This window comes from Coffea arabica, chromosome 11c (genome assembly GCF_036785885.1).
Source record: "Coffea arabica cultivar ET-39 chromosome 11c, Coffea Arabica ET-39 HiFi, whole genome shotgun sequence".
NCBI lineage: Eukaryota > Viridiplantae > Streptophyta > Magnoliopsida > Gentianales > Rubiaceae > Coffea > Coffea arabica.
In genome coordinates, this window is record NC_092330.1 from 28,609,662 (window position 1) to 28,627,597 (window position 17,936).

A 17,936-nucleotide genomic window follows, 5' to 3' on the forward strand; every position below is an offset into this window, starting at 1 on the left:
TAACGGTTCTGATTTTGAGGTTCAATGGGTTGGGGATAATTATAGGTGGGTCTATTTGGTGGAGAAAATTGTTGATTGTAGGAATGTCGGGATCGAATTTGTTAAAAATTAGCTTGAGATATTTGGAAAGGGGCTATAGGCGAGTTGGTGTAATTAGGGCGAGGTCGAGGATGAGTGATATTAGTATGACAAACAGGATGAGGGTTTGAATAGTAAGGGTAAGGGTTTGAGTATGTAGGGTATTATTGAAATCTGGGTCTTGGGATAGGGTTTCGATCTCAAACAAAAGCAGTTTCCCCCTCTTTCTTTTTGAATTGTTGTTTCTTCCCACTACTACCTTGGCCTTGCAACGCTTCCACTTGAATTTTCAGGACAGACACATTAACAATCTTTCCACCCCTCACGAAATCATCATATTCTTCAAGCTTGTTGATAATAAAGGCGAATTAGCATCTAGTCATGCGAAAGATTTCCTTAAAATACGGGGGATCATGTGCTTTAATAAAAGTGCGAATGATTTCGTCTTCAGTCATTGAAGGCTCAACCTTTGCAGCTATTTTCCTCCATCTCTTAGTATATGTTTTATGGTCCTCAGATGGTCTCCTCTTCGTTCCTTCCAGTGTGGTTCGTGTCGGAGCCAACTCACAATTGTACTTGTACTGCCTCACGAAAGCATTAGATAAGTCAAGTCAGGTCTTTACTTCCTCAGGTTTCAAATTGGAATACCAATCGAGTGCATCCCCCTCCAGGCTTTCCGAGAATAGCCTTAAAGGTAGATTTTCATCATCTACTGGCCTACCTAACTTGTTGGCAAACAATCGGAGGTATATCATGGGATTGCCTATGCCATCGTATTTGTTAAATTTCGGAGTTTTAAACCTCATAAGCAGTTGTACATCAGGAAAAAGACAAAACTCATCATAGTCCAGTACTCCTTGCTTGCTTAAACCCTGACTTTTTCTCATGAATTCATCGAAACGATCGAGGCGCTTGAGCAACTTCATGTCAACAGGAGCAGAAGATTCCCCTATTTCTGGTTTTGCTTGGGCAGTGTTGTCTAACAGGAAAGGTTCTGCAGTGGCTTGATAAAATGTCTGTGGTTTAGAGGGAATATTGGAAGTAATTTGGGGTTGTGAAATTTGAGCATGACTAGGATTGAACGAAGGATTAGGGGGGTAAGAGTGTGATGGATTTGCAACAGTGTAATTAAAGGTTTCTTCAAGTGGACCAATGAAAGAGGGATTGAAGGCAGTTTGGATCTGTGGTCTGGTAATCATTGGAGGTGGAACGGTGAAAGATGGATTGAAAGTAGTTTGGGTAGGGGGTGGAAGTTCAGGCTCAGATTGTTTGGCAGGTATTGGTTCGGGCTGAACGCCACTGTTGATGAGTTGGTCGATTAGTTGCCTCTGAGCTGCCATCTCCATAGACATCTCATCGAACCTAGCAAGCATCTGAGTCAGCTGAGCTCCCAAACTTGTAGTCTCAGATTGGGTTGTTGTAGGAGTCTTCTCCGTTGGCTCAGGTTGTGCACTCATGTTTACACCACTCTTTTGGGCTTGACTGCGAGATCGTGTTATGATGGGATTTCAACGAGAAGCTATGTTTAAATATTGCCTGAGAATTTTGAAAGGAATTGCCTTTAGATTTAGCCCTCGTTTAACTTTTCCAACAAAAATAAAGAAAAAGGAAAACATAAGAGTTAGTAGATATCCAAAATATTCGGATGCATGTCCTATGGGGAACCTTTTTTGTGCCAAAGGTAGGCCTAACGTGAGAATGCAATCTTCTAGCGTAGGCACATACAATACTTGATGAATCCAACCAACTTATTGAGTGAAAAATAATTTAAAAATATTTTGCCAATTGGAATGAGAAGAGACATTTGTCCTAAAAAAGAATACAAAGTCCGAATGGATTACTTGTTTTGATCGACACAAAAATGATGTGAGAAAGTGCCTACTCTTGATGGGATTGCAATGTTTCGACTAGATTATTCAGTGAACCTTAGACTAAAACCCTAAAAGAGGATAAACGGGTCAAACGGATCGGATGAAATTGATGATTTATCTAAAAATTTGATTGGATCACCCTAAAAATGGGTAAACTGGCCAAACAGATTATTTGAAATTGATAATTCATTCAAAATTGACCGGATTGACATAAAAATAAATAAACTGGTCAAATGAATTGAATGAAATTGATGATTTATTCAAAATTGACCAGATTGACCTAGAAATAAATAAATGGATAAAATGGGTTGAATGAAATGAATAAATTGATTAAATAGATTGAATGAAATTGAAGGTATATATAAAAAAAATCGATTGAATTGTCTGTCCACCGGTAATTTCAAAAAATCATTACAATGCACTAGTCTATGAGTCTTCTAAAATCAAGATTTGGTCTCGATCTATTTATCGTCTCAACAATGAGAAATTATTTGTGAATTTTTTCAAATTAATGTCATTTACGCAAGGAAGTTTTACCAACTATATTAAAATGGCCAAAAGTTGATTATTAGATACTCATATTCTAGTGTGCAAAAATTGCTTTACCATCTTAAAAAAGATCGGATTCTATCTTATTTCGTGCACTACCTTTTGGATGGTACAAAAAATATAGACGTGCCAGTCTCATTGGATTACTTATCTGAGATACAAGGTGGCTTATTCCTATCGTAGGATCCCCTAAATGGCATTCCCTCTGAGGTTTATGCATGATGCCAATTTTATCAAAGCAATTAAATATGCAACGAAAGCATAACCTAACGGAAGCCTTTGTATGCCAGGGTGGGTCTAAAATGATATGCAATTATTAACCTATAAATGCAATACATCGAAATCTTAAACATGCAATAACCTATCTAAAAGGGTAGGTTCTAGAAGAGAATCATGCTAGATCTCTTATTTTCTAGCGTTGGTGAATGCAAAAGACAGGAAAATAAGAAAATGTTAGTTCAACAAATAATCACATAACACGTTGAGGCAATTAATTGATATAGAAGGCAATAAAGAAAAGTAAGAAAAGAAAGGTGGAATCCCTCCCCTCGTGTCTAGTGTTCCTAATTCAAGATAAAGTCGACTCTACCCTAGGCAATTCTAATATGGATGCATGAGGTTTGACTCACTAATGCATCTAGACTCGATAAGTTTCAAGGTTCCCAAGCCTTCAGACCTAAAGGCGAAGGGTCATCAATCTCAAGACTTTCGTTCGGTGGCTCTAGTGATCCCTTAGGCATCGCTATGGGCGCAGTGCACACCATCCGCTTACCTAAGGAAATCAATCCTAATCCTACAGGGAGATGTGGGATAGCGCCCACGATAAAGAAAAAAAAAGATAAATAAAACTATGCATGCACGTATGAAGTGCTTTTCTTTTTCTTTTGAGGGGAGGGATTATACCATCAAAATGCGGTCAACGGTTCTAGGGTAACTCCTTCCTCCCTCCAAGATGCAAGCGCGATACAAGTAAAAGTAAATAAATAAACCATGCATTCATTACATACACAGTGTGCGAGGAGTGATTACGTGCGTGGTAGATGCAAAAATCCTAAAAAAGGAAAAATGCAACCCTAAACCTCCAAATGTGATATATAAGAAATTTAAAAGAAGAAAAAGTTTGACTAAATCAATACGCTCGAACTTTCTAAGTCCCCAGCTGTCGCGCCCTATTTTTTAAAAATAAAAATAAATGATTTAAAAAAGTGAATTTTAATTCAATTTTTAATTGAAAAATAAATTTTTGATTTAAAAGAAAATGAGCCTAAATGGGACTTGTAATGCGATGATTTGGGCCCAAATTTTAGTTTAAAAAGGGTTTTTAAATAAAAAATCAGAGTCACTACTTGATATAAAGTTAAGGTGTATCAAGTCACCTAAAAATGAATTTTAAAAGAAAAAGTAGAAAACCCTTTTTTAAATGACTCGAACTCTACGAAAATAAAAAAAAAAAGTGTTCGGGAGTCACATTTGAAGAAAGGGAAGGCAATGGTAAAATTCAAGGCACCCTTTTAATCTAACCAAAACTAGTTGCGTGATTTTGTCAAAAATTTTCTTATTTTAAACTAAGAATTTATCACATTTGGACGTACTATATGAATGCAAACCCTAGATTTAGGAGGGTGTCAGGGGGTCGAAATGTATCTTCAAAGCTTACTTGGTATCAATCACATTAATTGTGACATTCAATAAAGATTCTTCGAAAAAGTCACGAGTAATGCAAAAACATGAGACTCTAAGAAAAGGGAAGGAAAATAATAAAAATAATCATAATTATACAAATATACATGTCCTAAAGGAATGCATCATGTCGGGTACGGGGAACTAATGTTCATGACTCAATTTTCCCTTTAACAGAGGGAATATGTACGTGCTAAAGTTAGAAAGCCAAACTCGTTCGTATCCCATACTCAAGGGGTTTTGCCCTAATCTAATCAAGCAAATGTACTAACCTGTTTCTAATATTTTCTATATGAAATGTAAATTTAATGTCATGTCTCACGCATAGGATTATATGAAATAGGGGATATATAAATATATGAGGGAATACGGGATGGGAGATATATATATACAGAGGAAATAAGGGGAAAGGGTTATATGTATAAGGGGAACATGCGAATATGATAAAAGACCCTGGAAAGTAAAATTTGCATGAGATGAAGGGATTTTACCACACGATCATGATCTAACGTTTGTAGGGCTCTTAAGGGTCTAGCGTTGGACTAACCCATGTCTACAAATTTTCACTACCGTTGGACTAGTGAAAAATCGGAACAATGAGCCACAATTAGCGTTGGACTAGTGTGGATTCGGGAAAGGGGGTCACAACTAGCGTTGGACTAGTGTGGTGACGACATGCATTTGTTACAATCAAATAAATCAAGTAGAACCTAATAAAAGCATGTAAACACATAATATCACATAAACACATAACACATAATCATAATATCTAAATGCAAGGTTCTAAAAAAAATGGTAACACATAGCACATAAACATGCAAAAACACACAAGACAAATATAAATCAAATAAAAACCCTAACTATTACATTTGAGGGGGGTCTACTACAATATAAAAGGGGAATGTGAAATAAAATAAAATAAAATAAACCTAACTATTACAACTTGGCATTTGAATGCCTTTTAAATAATCAAAATGGAACTAAAATAAATACTCAAAATTTAAACAAATAAAGCAAAGAAATAAATGAAATAAAACATTCAAAAGAACATACAATTAAGCACATAAAGCCACATAGACACATAGAGTCAAATAAAATGAAAATAAATGATAGAATGTACCTCCCTTGAATTGGTGGCTTAAGAAAACAGAATTTCTATATTTACCCTCCAAAAACAAAGAAAAGGTTGAGGCATCCCTTTAATTGAAAAAATTAAAGAAAATATGCAAACACAAACTCAATTGGCTATAAATCCCTTAAAATTATGAATTAAATGCAGTTTAAACAAAGCATGGTGGTTAATTGAAGCAAACAAGCAATGAAGTTGCGAAATTAAAGTTGCCAAGGATCAAATTGCAAATATCAAAAAGTTTTTAGGGCCAAATCATGATTTCCAAAACTTTTAGGGCCAAACTAGAAGGAAAGATAAAGTTCAAGGACCAATTTATAAATTATAGCAGAGACCCAATTGAAAACCTTTATAAAAGTTTTGGGGTCAAATTATGAATTCCTAAAAATTTTGGGGTTAAATTACGAAGAAAAAGAGGATGGATGGGCTGAAATTATAAACCTAGTCAAATAATCATCTTCTCCAAACGGTTTAAGCATCAGTACCGCCATTTTCGTCTTTTTATCAGAGCAATACCAAAAAAATAGTTTTAACTCTAGTCATTCCCCATCAGACAACGAAATTCACAAACATTAATTCAGATTCATACAAAGGGAAGCATAAGGGAACGAAAAATAGAACAAGTGCAAGACACCAATACACCAAATTTCTCAAATGCAAGAAGACGAACTCGCTGACTTATCCGGTTTCTTCATACGTAAAAATGCAAACAAATCATCTTTCAATTAGGACTTCCAATCAGGCATTTCATCAAACAGGTTAAGGGAATTAAAAATTTCATCAATTTTTTGCTCCATTGAGACTACAATCGGCCCTAAAATTGTTCAGAAAACAAAGATTTCAGTCAAAATCAAACACATAGATTGTGTGTGCTCGAAATTACAGACAATCGACAAGAAATTGTAACAACAGATTCACAAGAGACGTGCTTGGGGTTGGAATTTTCAGCATTTGTGCTTGAAAGGCAGATTGAAATTCGAAAAAAAAATGACTTACAGTGCTTCCTTGGAGATGATTTCTCAGGCGGTAATGGCAATTTGCGGTGGTGGCTATGGATTCTAGCAGCGGCAACTGCTCCAATTTCTTCCATCGAATTTCCTTTTGCCATTCTGTTTTAGCTAAAGCCTTTTCCCTTCCTTTTGTTCCCCTTTTTCTCTTGTTCGTGGCCCTTTCCTGGATTCCCTCAGTTTTTCTTGTCCATCCGTCCTTGTCTGCCACCCCTCTTTTGCTCTGTTTTTCCTTTGCTTTTCCCCTTGCTCTTAGATGAGGTTTCCTTTTTTTTTTTTTCCAAAAGATCTTCCTTCAAAACCTAGCCGTAACCCTTTTTCTTTTTGATTTTTGTTCCCCCAAAATTACCTAAACCAACCAAGTGTCCCAACACCTCACCTTCTAGGTGTTGTGTTGTCAAAGACACAAAAGAACACTTGTCCCACATGCAAACTTACATCTATTCACACATTTTTCCTTATTATTATTTTTTGTATTTTTCTTTCAAAAATTAATTTAAGTAAAGAAACAAAATTATATATATTTTTCAAATTGAATCCAAAATGATTAAAACAACTTTTTGTGGAAATTTTCTTTTTCTGAAATTTAAATACTAAAAATGTCTTAAAATAAAAACTAAGAGACTAAAAATGAATAATAATTAACATTTAATCAATGAAAATAAAAAATAAAAATAAATTAAACTAAATTAAAATTTTGGTATCTACAGTTTGCACTTTTTTGTCTGAGTTTCGAAAAAATTCAAGACAAAGACGTAGACACCAAATACTCACCTATGGTTATTCTGCCCTGAACTAAAACCTGTAAGCGTAAAAAGATCAACAGGATAAAACCCGAACCTGCCTAAATTCTAAATCCATCATAATAGAACAGTCAGTGGGACATACCCAAGCCTGCCGAGGTTGGTGGCATAAAATCCAAACCCAACGGGATGAAGTGGAATGAAATGAAATGTTAGTGGGACTGACCCACTGACCCATGTCTAACGATAAGATGTAATGCACATTAGTGGGATTAATTCATGTTTAATGGCAATGTGATGAAATGCTCACCAATGAAACTAACCCATGTTTAGTGTCGATGAAAATGAAATGCTCACTAGTTTAGTGGCCAAGTAAATGAAATATTCACTAGTGGGACTAACCCATGTTTAGTGGTGATGAAAATGCAATGCTCACTAGTGGGACTAACCCATTGCTCACTAATGGAACTAACCCATGTTTAGTGGCGATACATTGCTCACTAGTGAGACTAACCCATGTTTAGTGGCGATGTAAATGAAATGCTCACTAGTGGGACTTACCTATGTTTAGTGGCGATGAAAATGCAATGCTCACTAGTGGGACTTACCATGTTTAGTGGCGATGAAAATGAAATGCTCACTCGTGGGACTAACCCATGTTTAGTGGCAATGCAAATGCAATGCTCACTAGTGGGACTAACCTATGTTTAGTGGCGATGAAAATGTAATGCTCACTAGTTGGACTTACCCATGTTTAGTGGCGATAAAAATGAAATGCTCACTCGTGGAACTTACCCATGTTTAGTGGCGATGAAAATGCAATGCTCACTAGTGGGACTAACTCATGTTTAGTGGCAATGTGAATGAAATGCTCACTAGTGGGACTAACCCATATTTAGTGGCAATGTGAATGAAATGCTCATTAGTGGGACTAACCCATGTTTAATGGCAGTGTGAATGAAATGTTCACTAGTGGGACTAACCCATGTTTGTTTAGTGGCAATGTAAATGAAATGCTCACTAGTGGGACTAACCCATTTTTAGTGACAATACAAATGAAATGCTGGCATGTATGAAGAAACTGTATAAGACTTATTTGAAAAGTTATCCAAAAATTTGCCCTAGTGATGTACTGTTATTTTCATTTGAAACTTTCCTGCAAAAGAGAAAAACAAAGAAATTGCCACCATCATTGTATCCGTTCGCCTTCGAAAATCGTGTAAACATGAGTCTTTGAGCGACTTTCCCCAATCTTATTATCCATGATGTCCATTTTTTGTCCAGCAAGCTGTTTTGTCATCAAATCCTTTTGAGACTTTCGATTTCTGACATTCCATTAAGACAAACTTCTCTATCTGGAATCAAGGTTGTCAACTGTTCGTTGTTCCATTGTGCTTTCCCAGGGATGAACAGATCCAAATACTCTTTTAGTAAATCAAGGGATTGTAACTTGACCAAATCCAATGATTATGATCATACACTGTGCGCAAGACTTATTTTATGACATAAAATGATCATGCAAAATCTATTTTGATATCATGATGCAAGATGCAGAAGAAACAAATTGAATTATAATTACGTTATCCATAAACTAACAATGTATAATGCAAAACTTTTATTGAACAAATGATTGCAAAACAGCGTTGTAAAGAGATTCAAAATAAAGTGGCCTTTGGCATGAAACGTCATCCTTGGCCCTTTTGAATATCTCTACTCCAGAGTTCGGTGTTGGCGAAAGTACTACAAAGATGTAGGGAAATCCAAATAAATCGAGTCGCCAGCTGTTTCAACTCATGCCTGCTCTTGAGAAAACCCTACCTTAGTGCCCTTTCGGGTTTTCGCTAAAGTCGCACCCACCCTTTTTGTTTTTTTTTTCTTTTCTTTTTGCTCTTCTTTTTTTTTTCTTTTTTTCTTTTTTTCTTTTTTTCTTCTTCTTTTTTCGAGGTGCCCTTTCGGATTTTTACATAAAAAATAATGGAAAGCCTTGACCATTATCGACTCAAGAATGTGAATTGAAGATTTCTGACAACGTAGAATACTTTTCCCTCATAAATTTAGGTGAAGGCATTATGGACATCACTTGCCAGTTGATTATAAAATTTCCAATCGAAATATAGCAAGTAACGAAAACCAGGACTTTGAGTTTTTTGCAATGAGGTCCAGTGGGGTGTTTTGAAAAAGGTTGAAACTTGAAAGTAAATTTGATAAAAGGTGTGAAATAACCTGAAATTGCATAATTTTGAAATTATCTTCAATTTTTTAACGAAACTGAGGAAAATTTGCCCCAGTTTGATCGAATTTTTCTCTCTTTGCATTTTCCTCACTTTTGTATTTTTTTTGAAAAACTAAATTTGCCTCAGTGTAGAATTTTTCTTTTCTTTTGATTTCTCTCTTTTTTCGATCATCTATCTTTCAAAATAAATTTGCCCAGTGTGGGGTTTGCAATTCTCAGAAGCTGCCAAATGAAAATTATTGTTCTGATAACTCAAAGGGGATGGTTAGGGATGAAATGTTTCGATTGGAAAGGAAAATGGCCTGAATTTTGTCTCGTCCCTTGCGTAACTTCTAAAAGAAATTTGCATAATCAAATAAAAAATTCTTACACATGTCTGAGTTGATAGGTTGGGGGAATGTCTGTCCATCCATCTCTGCTAGAACAAGTGCTCCGCCCGGTAGCACCTTTTGAACGGCAAATGGGCCTTGCCAGTTTGGGGCAAATTTGCCTTTGGCTTCATCTTGTATTAGCAAAATTTGCTTTAGCACATTGTCTCCATATCGTCAAACGACCAAGCAAACACATCTTGGAACATAGACAAAAATTCAATCATCTCCTTTTTCTACTTTTCATTCAAATGAATACTTATCTTTATTTCTTTGACCTTAGTCTCAGTGCCAATGTTAACAATCTCTGTCTATTCTAGGTTCGATTTGGATTTCTTTTCATATTGTTCGAGATCTTTTGCAAAGGAATCAGATACTTCCTCATATCACTCTCGTTTTGAATTTCGAATTTCATAATCTCAAAAACATGAGTGATATCGAGATTGCCATCATCGGATTCCAGAACGGTGATATCCAAATGGTCAAATAATTTTATTTTTGACCATCTAAAAAAATTTAGAAGGAAATTAAAAACAGTAAACAATCAACCAATATAAACAAAATGATATCAAACAAACAAAAATAATGAAAAGATGTAACTATACATTCTATTGAAAATTTCAAAAAATAACACAGGAACTTGATAATGCAAATTGTTTAAGCCAAAACTTCATTGAACATGATAAAACTATTTACGCAAAAGAAAACAGTGACAATTTTCTTGAATTTTAGCAAATGACAATCCCCAAATTTACCGAAATTCCCTTCGAGAGGGAAGATACTCGGCAATCCAATTGTGCAAACTTCTTTCAAGATTTTCAAATTTCTTCATTGGGGGTGGATGCCTCAAAGGCGTCTTTGTGTTCGGGAAAGAGATTTGTATTTATGTTCGGTCCTTGTTCACCCTTTTTCTTTAGCACTATTTCCACTGCCTCGATCATGTTTTGAATTTTGTGCTTAAGTGCTTTACAATCGGCAGTTGGATGGCCAAGTGCTCCCGAATAATAAGCGCAAGTGGACTGTGAATTGTATCCTGCAGAGACGCCATGAGGGTAATTTGGAGGGGAAATTACACCGATTTTACCGGCAGCTTTTAATTGTTCGTACAATTGGTCCATGGGCTTACCAAGATTGGTAAATGTGCGATAACGGTTCTGATTTTGGGGTTCAATGGGTTGGGAATAATTATAGGTGGGTCTATTTGGTGGAGGAAATTGTTGATTGTAGGGACGTCGGGACCGAATTTGTTGAAAGTTAACTTAAAATATTTGGAAAGGGGCTATAGGCGAGTTGGTGTAATTAGGGCGAGATCGAGGATGAGTGATATTGGTATGGTAAACAGGATGAGGGTTTGAATAGTTAGGGTAAGGGTTTGAATAGGTAGGGTATTGTTGAGGTCTGCGTCTTGGGACAGGGTTTCGATCCCAAACAAAAGTAGTTTCCCCCTCTTTCTTTTTGAATTGTTGCTTCTTCCCACTACTACCTTGGCCTTGCAATGATTCCACTTGAGTTTTCAGGGCAGACACATTAACAATATCTCCAACCCTCACGAAATCATCATATTCTTCAAGTTTGTTAACAATAGCTGCAAATGAGCATCCAGTCATGCGAAAGATTTCCTTAAAATACGGGGGATCATGTGCTTTAATAAAGGTGCAAATGATTTCGTCTTCAGTCATTGGAGGCTCAACTTTTGCAGCTATTTTCCTCCATCTCTTAGCATAGGTTTTATGGTCATCAAATGGTCTCTTCTTCGTTCCTTACAGTGTGGTTCGTGTCGGAGCCAACTTACAATTGTACTCGTACTGCCTAACAAAAGCATTAGATAAGTCAAGCCAGGTCTTTACTTCCTCAGGTTTCAAATTGGAATACCAATTGAGTGCATCCCCCTCCAAGCTTTCCGGGAATAGCCTTAAAGGTAGATTTTCATCATCTACTGGCCTACCCAACTTGTTGGCGAACAATCGAAGGTATGTCTTGGGATTGCCTGTACCATCGTATTTGTTAAATTTTGGAGTCTTAAACCCCACAGGCATTTGTACATTAGGAAAAAGGCAAAACTCATCATAGTCCAGTACTCCTTGCTTGTTTAAACCCTGACTTTTTCTCATGAATTCATCGAAACAATCGAGGCGCTTGAGCAACTTCATGTCAACAGGAGCAGAAGATTTCCCTATTTCTGGTTTTGCTTGGGCAGCGTTGTCTAACAGGAAAGGCTCTGCAGTGGCTTGATAAAATGTCTATGGTTCAGTAGGAATATTGGAAGTAATTTGGGGTAGTGAAATTTGAGGATGACTAGGATTGAATGAAGGGTTAGGGGGTAAGAGTTTGATGGATTTGCAATAGTGTAATTAAAGGTTTCTTCAAGTGGACCAATGAAAGAGGGATTGAAGGCAGTTTGGGTCTATGGTCTGGTAATCATTGGAGGTGGAACGGTGAAAGATGGATTGAAAGTAGTTTGGGTAGGGGGTGGAAGTTCAGGCTCAGATTGTTTGGCAGGTATTGGTTCGGGCTGAACGCCACTGTTGATGAGTTGGTCAATTAGTTACCTCTGGGCTGCCATCTCCATAGACATCTCATTGAACCTAGCAAGCATCTCAGTCAGCTGAGCTCCCAAACTTGTAGTCTCAGATTGGGTTGTTGTAGGAGTCTTCTCCGTTGGCTCAGGTTGTGCACTCATGTTTACACCACTCTTTTGGACTTAATTACGAGATCGTGTTATTATGGGATTTCGATGAGAAGTTATGTTTAAATATTGCCTGAGAATTTTGAAAGGAATTGCCTTTAGATTTAGCCCTCGATTAGCTTTCCCAACAAAAATAAAGAAAAAGGAAAAGATAAGAATTAGTAGATATCCAAAATATTCGGATGCATGTCCTATGGGGAACCCTTTTTGTGCCAAGGATAGGCCTAACATGAGAATGCAATCATCTAGGGTAGGCACATACAATATCTGATGAATCCGACCAACTTATTGAGTGAAAAATAATTTGAAAAAATTTGGCCAATTGGAATGAGAAGAGACATTTGTCCTAAAAATGAGGACAAAGTCCGAATGAATTGCTTGTTTTGATCGATACATAAAATGATGTGAGAAAGAGCCTACTTTTGACTGGATTGCAATATCTCGACTAGGTTATTCAGTGAATCTTAGACTGAAACCCTAAAAGAGGATAAACAGGTCAACGGATCGGATGAAATTGATGATTTATCTAAAAATTTGATTGGATCACCCTAATAAAAGGTAAATTAGTCAAATGAATGATTTATTCAAAAATGATTAAATTGTCTTAAAAATGAATGAATTGATAAAATAAATTGGATGAATTTCATGATTTATTCAAAATTGGTTAAATCACCCTAAAAATGGGTAAACTGGCCAAACAAATTATTTGAAATTGATAATTTATTCAAAATTGACTGGATTGACATAAAAATAAATGAACTGGTCAAATGAATTGAATGAAATTGATGATTTATTCAAAATTGACCAGATTGACCTAGAAATAAATAAATGGATAAAATGGGTTGGATGAAATGAATAAATTGATCAAATGGATTGAATGAAATTGAAAGTATATATAAAAAAAATTGATTGAATTGTCTGTCCACTGGTAATTTCAAAAAATCATTGCAATGCACTAGTCTATGAGTCTTCTAAAATCAAGATTTGACCTCGATCTATTTATCGTCTCAACAATGAGAAATTATTTGTGAATTTTTTCAAATTAATGTCCTTTATGCAAAGGAGTTTTACCAACTATATTAAAATGGTCAAAAGTTGATTATTAGATACTCATATTCTAACGTGCAAAAATTGTTTTGCCGTCTTCAAAAAGATCGGATCCTACCTTACCTCGTGCACTACCCTTTGGATGGTACAAAAAATATTGACATACCAGTCTCATTGGATTACATATCCGAGACACAAGGCGGTTTATTCCTATCGTGGGATCCCCTAAATGGCATTCCCTCTAAGGTTTATGCATGATGTCAATTTTATCAAAACAATTAAATATGCAACGAAAGCATGACCTAACGGGACCCTTTGTTTGCCAGGGTGGGCCTAAAATAATATACAATTATTAACCTATAAATGCAATACATTGAAATCTTAAACATGCAATAACCTATCTAAAAGGGTAGGTTCTAGAAGAGGATCATGCCAGATCTCTTATTTTCTAGTGTTGGTGAATGCAAAAGACAAGAAAACAAGGAAATGTTAGTTCAACAAATAATCACATAACACGTTGAGGCAATTAATTGATATAAAAGGCAATAAAGAAAAATAAGGAAAGAAGGGTGGAATCCCTCCCCTCGTGCCTAGTGTTCCTAATTCAGGATAAGGTCGACTCTACCCTAGACAATTCTAATATGGATGCATGAGATTTGGCTCACTAATGCATCTAGACTCGATAAATCTCAAGGTTCCCAAGCCTTCAGACCTAAAGGCGAAGGGTCATCAATCCCAAAACCTTCGGTCGATGGCTCGAGTGATCCCTTAGGTATCGCTATAGGCGCAGTGCACACCATCCGCCTATATAAGGAAATCAATCCTAATTCTACAGGGAGGTGTGGGATAGCGCCCACGATAAAGGAAAAAAGGGATAAATAAAACTATGCATGCATGTATGAAGTACTTTTCTTTTGAGGGGAGGGATTATACCATCAAAATGCGATCAACGGTTCTAGGGTAACTCCTTTCCCCCTTAAGATGCAAGCGTGATACAAGTAAAAGTAAATAAATAAATCATCCATTCATTACATACACAGTGTGCGAGAAGTGATTACGCACGTGGTAGATGCAAAAACCCTAAAAAAGGAAAAATACAACCCTAAACCTCCAAATGTGATATATAAGAAATTTAAAAGAAGAAAAAGTTTGACTAAATCAATACGCTCGGACTTTTTAAATCCCCAGTGGAGTCACCAGCTGTCGCGTCCCATTTTTTAAAAAATAAAAATAAATGGTTTAAAAAAGTGAATTTTAATTCAATTTTGATTGGAAAATGAATTTTTGATTTAAAAGAAAATGGGCCTAAATGGGACTTGTAATGCGACGATTTGGGCCCAAATTATAGTTTAAAAAGGGTTTTTGAATAAAAAATCAGAGTCACCACTTGGTATAGAGTTAAGGTGTACTAAGTCACTTAAAAATAAATTTAAAAAAAAAAAGTAGAAAACCCTTTTTAAATGACTCCAAGTCTACGAAAATAAAAAAAAAACGTATTCGGGAGTCACATTTGAAGAAAGGGAAAGCAAGGGTAAAATCCAAGACACTCTTTCAACCTAGCCAAAACTAGTTGCGTGATTTTGTCAAAAATTTTCTTATTTTAACCTAAAAATTTATCACATTTGGACGTACTATATGAATGCAAACCCTAGACCCAAGAGAGTATCGAAGGGGTCAAAATATCTCTTCAAAGTTTAATTGGTGCCAATCACATTAATTGTGATGCCCAATAGGTATTATTTGAAGAGGTCACGAATAATGCAAAAATATGATACTCTAAAGAAAGAAAAGGAAAATAATAAAAGTAATCATAATGATGCAAATATACATGTTCTAAAGGAATGCATCATGTTGGGTATGGGGAACTAATGTTCATGAATCAATTTTCCCTTTAACAGAGGGAATATGAGTATGCTAAGGTTAGAGAGCCAAATTCGTCCATATCCCATATTTGAGGAGTTATTTCCTACTCTAATCAGACAAATGCACTAATCTACCCCTAATTTCCTAAATGAGATGTAAATCTAAATGTTATATACACATAGGGACAAGGGATATTTTATTAGAGGAAATATTATATGAAAAAATGATAAGGATCCTAAAAATGGAAAAAATGCATGACATGCAATGTAAACATGATCTAGCGAGGGGGTCTCTAAGGGTCTAGCATTGGGTTAGCCCATATCTATAAATTCTCACTAGCGTTGGACTAGTGAGAAAATCAGAACAAAGAGTTACAACTAACGTTGGACTAGTGTGGATTCGAGAAAGGGGACCACAACTAGCGTTGGACTAGTGTGGTGACGACATGCAGTTGTTACAATCAGATAAATCATGTAAAGCCCTAATAAAAGCATATAAACACATAATATCACATAAACACATAGCACATAAGCATGATATCCAGATGCAAGATCCTAAGAAAGCGGTAACACATAGCACATAAGCATGTAAAGCATACAAGGCAAATAAAGCAAATAAAACCCTAATTATTACATTTGGAGGATCCTAACTACAATCTAAAAAGGGAAAGGAATAAAAATAAATAAATAAATAAATAAACCCCTAACTATTACAACTCGGCATTTAAATGCCTTTCAAATAATCAAAATTGAACTAAAATAAATATATAAACTTAAAACAAATAAAGCAAATAAATAAATAAATAAAATGAAAACATTCAAAAAGCATGCAATTAAGCACATAAAACCACATAAGGGCACATAGGATCAATTTAAATCAAAATAAGGGATAGAGTGTACCTCCCTTGAGTTGAGGCTCTAATGAGACGAAATTATTTATTTACCCTTCAAAAAAAAAAAAAAAAAGATCAAGGCATCACTTTAATTGAGAAAACTAAAGAAAATATGCAAACGCAAGCTCAAGTGGTCATAAAGCCCTTAAAATTATGAATTAAATGCAGTTTAAACAAACTATGGTGGCTAATTGAAGCAAACAAGCAATGAAGTTGCGAAATTAAAGCTGCCAAGGACCAAATCACAAATATCAAAAAGTTTTTAGGGCCAAATCGTGATTTCCAGAACTTTTGGGGCCAAACTAGAAGGAAAGAAAAGTTCAAGGACCAATTTGCAAATTGTAGCAGGGACTTAATTGAAATCCTTTACAAAAGTTTTGGGGTCAAATTATGAAGTCCTAAAAACTTTGGGATTAAATTATGAAGAAAGAGAGGATGGAGGAGCTGAAATTATAAACCTAGTCAAATGATCATCTTTTCCAAACGGTTTAAGCATCAGTACCGCCATTTTCGTCTTCTTATCAGGCAATACCAAAAAACAGTTTTAACTCTAGCCATTCCCCATCAGACAACGAAATTCACAAACATTAATTCGGATTCATACAAAGGGAAGCATAAGGGAACGAAAAACAGAACAAGTGCAAGACACCAATACACCAAATTTCTCAAATGCAAGAAGACGAGCTCGCTGACTTATCCGGTTTCTTCATACATAAAAATGCAAACAAATCATCTTTCAATTAGGACTTTCAATCAGGCATTTCATCGAACAGGTTAAGGGAATTAAAAATTTCATCAATCCTTTGCTCCATTGAGACTACAATCGGCCCCAAAATTGTTCAGAAAACAAAGATTTCAGTCAAAATCAATCACATAGATTGTGTGTGCTCGAATTGCAGACAACTGACAAGAAATTGCAACAACAGATTCACAAGAGACGTGCTTGGGGTTGGAATTTTCAGCATTTGTGCTTGAAAGGCAGACTGAAATTCGAAGAAAAAAAAATGACTTACAGTGCTTCCTTAGTGAGGATTTCTTAGGCGGTAATGGCGATTTGCGATGGTGGCGGTCGATTCTAGTGGTGGCAACTGCTCCAATTTCTTCCATCGAATTTCCTTTTGCCACTCTGTTTTAGCCGAAGCCCTTTCCCTTCCTTTTGTTCCCCTTTTCTCTCGTTCGTGGCCCTTTCCTAGATTCCCTCAGTTTTTCTTGCCCATCCGTCCTTGTCTGCCGCCCCTCTTTTGCTCTGTTTTTCCTTTTCTTTTCCCCTTGCTCTCAGACGAGGCTCCTTGTTTTTTTTTTTTTCCAAAAGATCTCCCTTCAAAACCTAGCCGTAACCCCTTTTTCTTTTTGGTTTTTGTTCCCCCAAAATTACATAAACCAACCAAGTGTCCCAACACCTCAGCTTCTAGGTGTTGTGCTGTCAAAGACACAAAGGGACACTTGTCCCACATGGAAACTTACATCTATTCACACATTTTTCCTTATTATTATTTTTTGTATTTTTCTTTCAAAAATTAATTTAAGTAAAGAAACAAAATTATATATATTTTTCAAATTGATTCCAAAATGATTAAAATAACTTTTTGTGGAAATTTCCTTTTTTTGAAATTTAAATACTAAAAATGTCTTAAAATAAAAACTAAGAGACTAAAAATGAATAATAATTAACATTTAATCAATGAAAATAAAAAATAAAAATAAATTAAACTAAATTAAAAATTTGGTGTCTACAAATCCTTTATCGTTTCCATCTAAGGGAAACATTTAAGTAGAAAATTTTACTTAAG

General features: G+C 35.7%; 1 long non-coding RNA gene across 1 annotated transcript; it reads right to left on the reverse strand.

Moving 5' to 3' along the window:
• Nucleotides 1–10,298: 10,298 nt before the first annotated feature.
• LOC140017034 (uncharacterized) lies at nucleotides 10,299–17,442 on the reverse strand. The gene is made up of 2 exons (XR_011823336.1): nucleotides 17,160–17,442; nucleotides 10,299–16,198 (listed from the first exon to the last, which is right to left on the reverse strand). It is a non-coding gene; the product is annotated as an uncharacterized lncRNA (long non-coding RNA).
• Nucleotides 17,443–17,936: the final 494 nt, after the last annotated feature.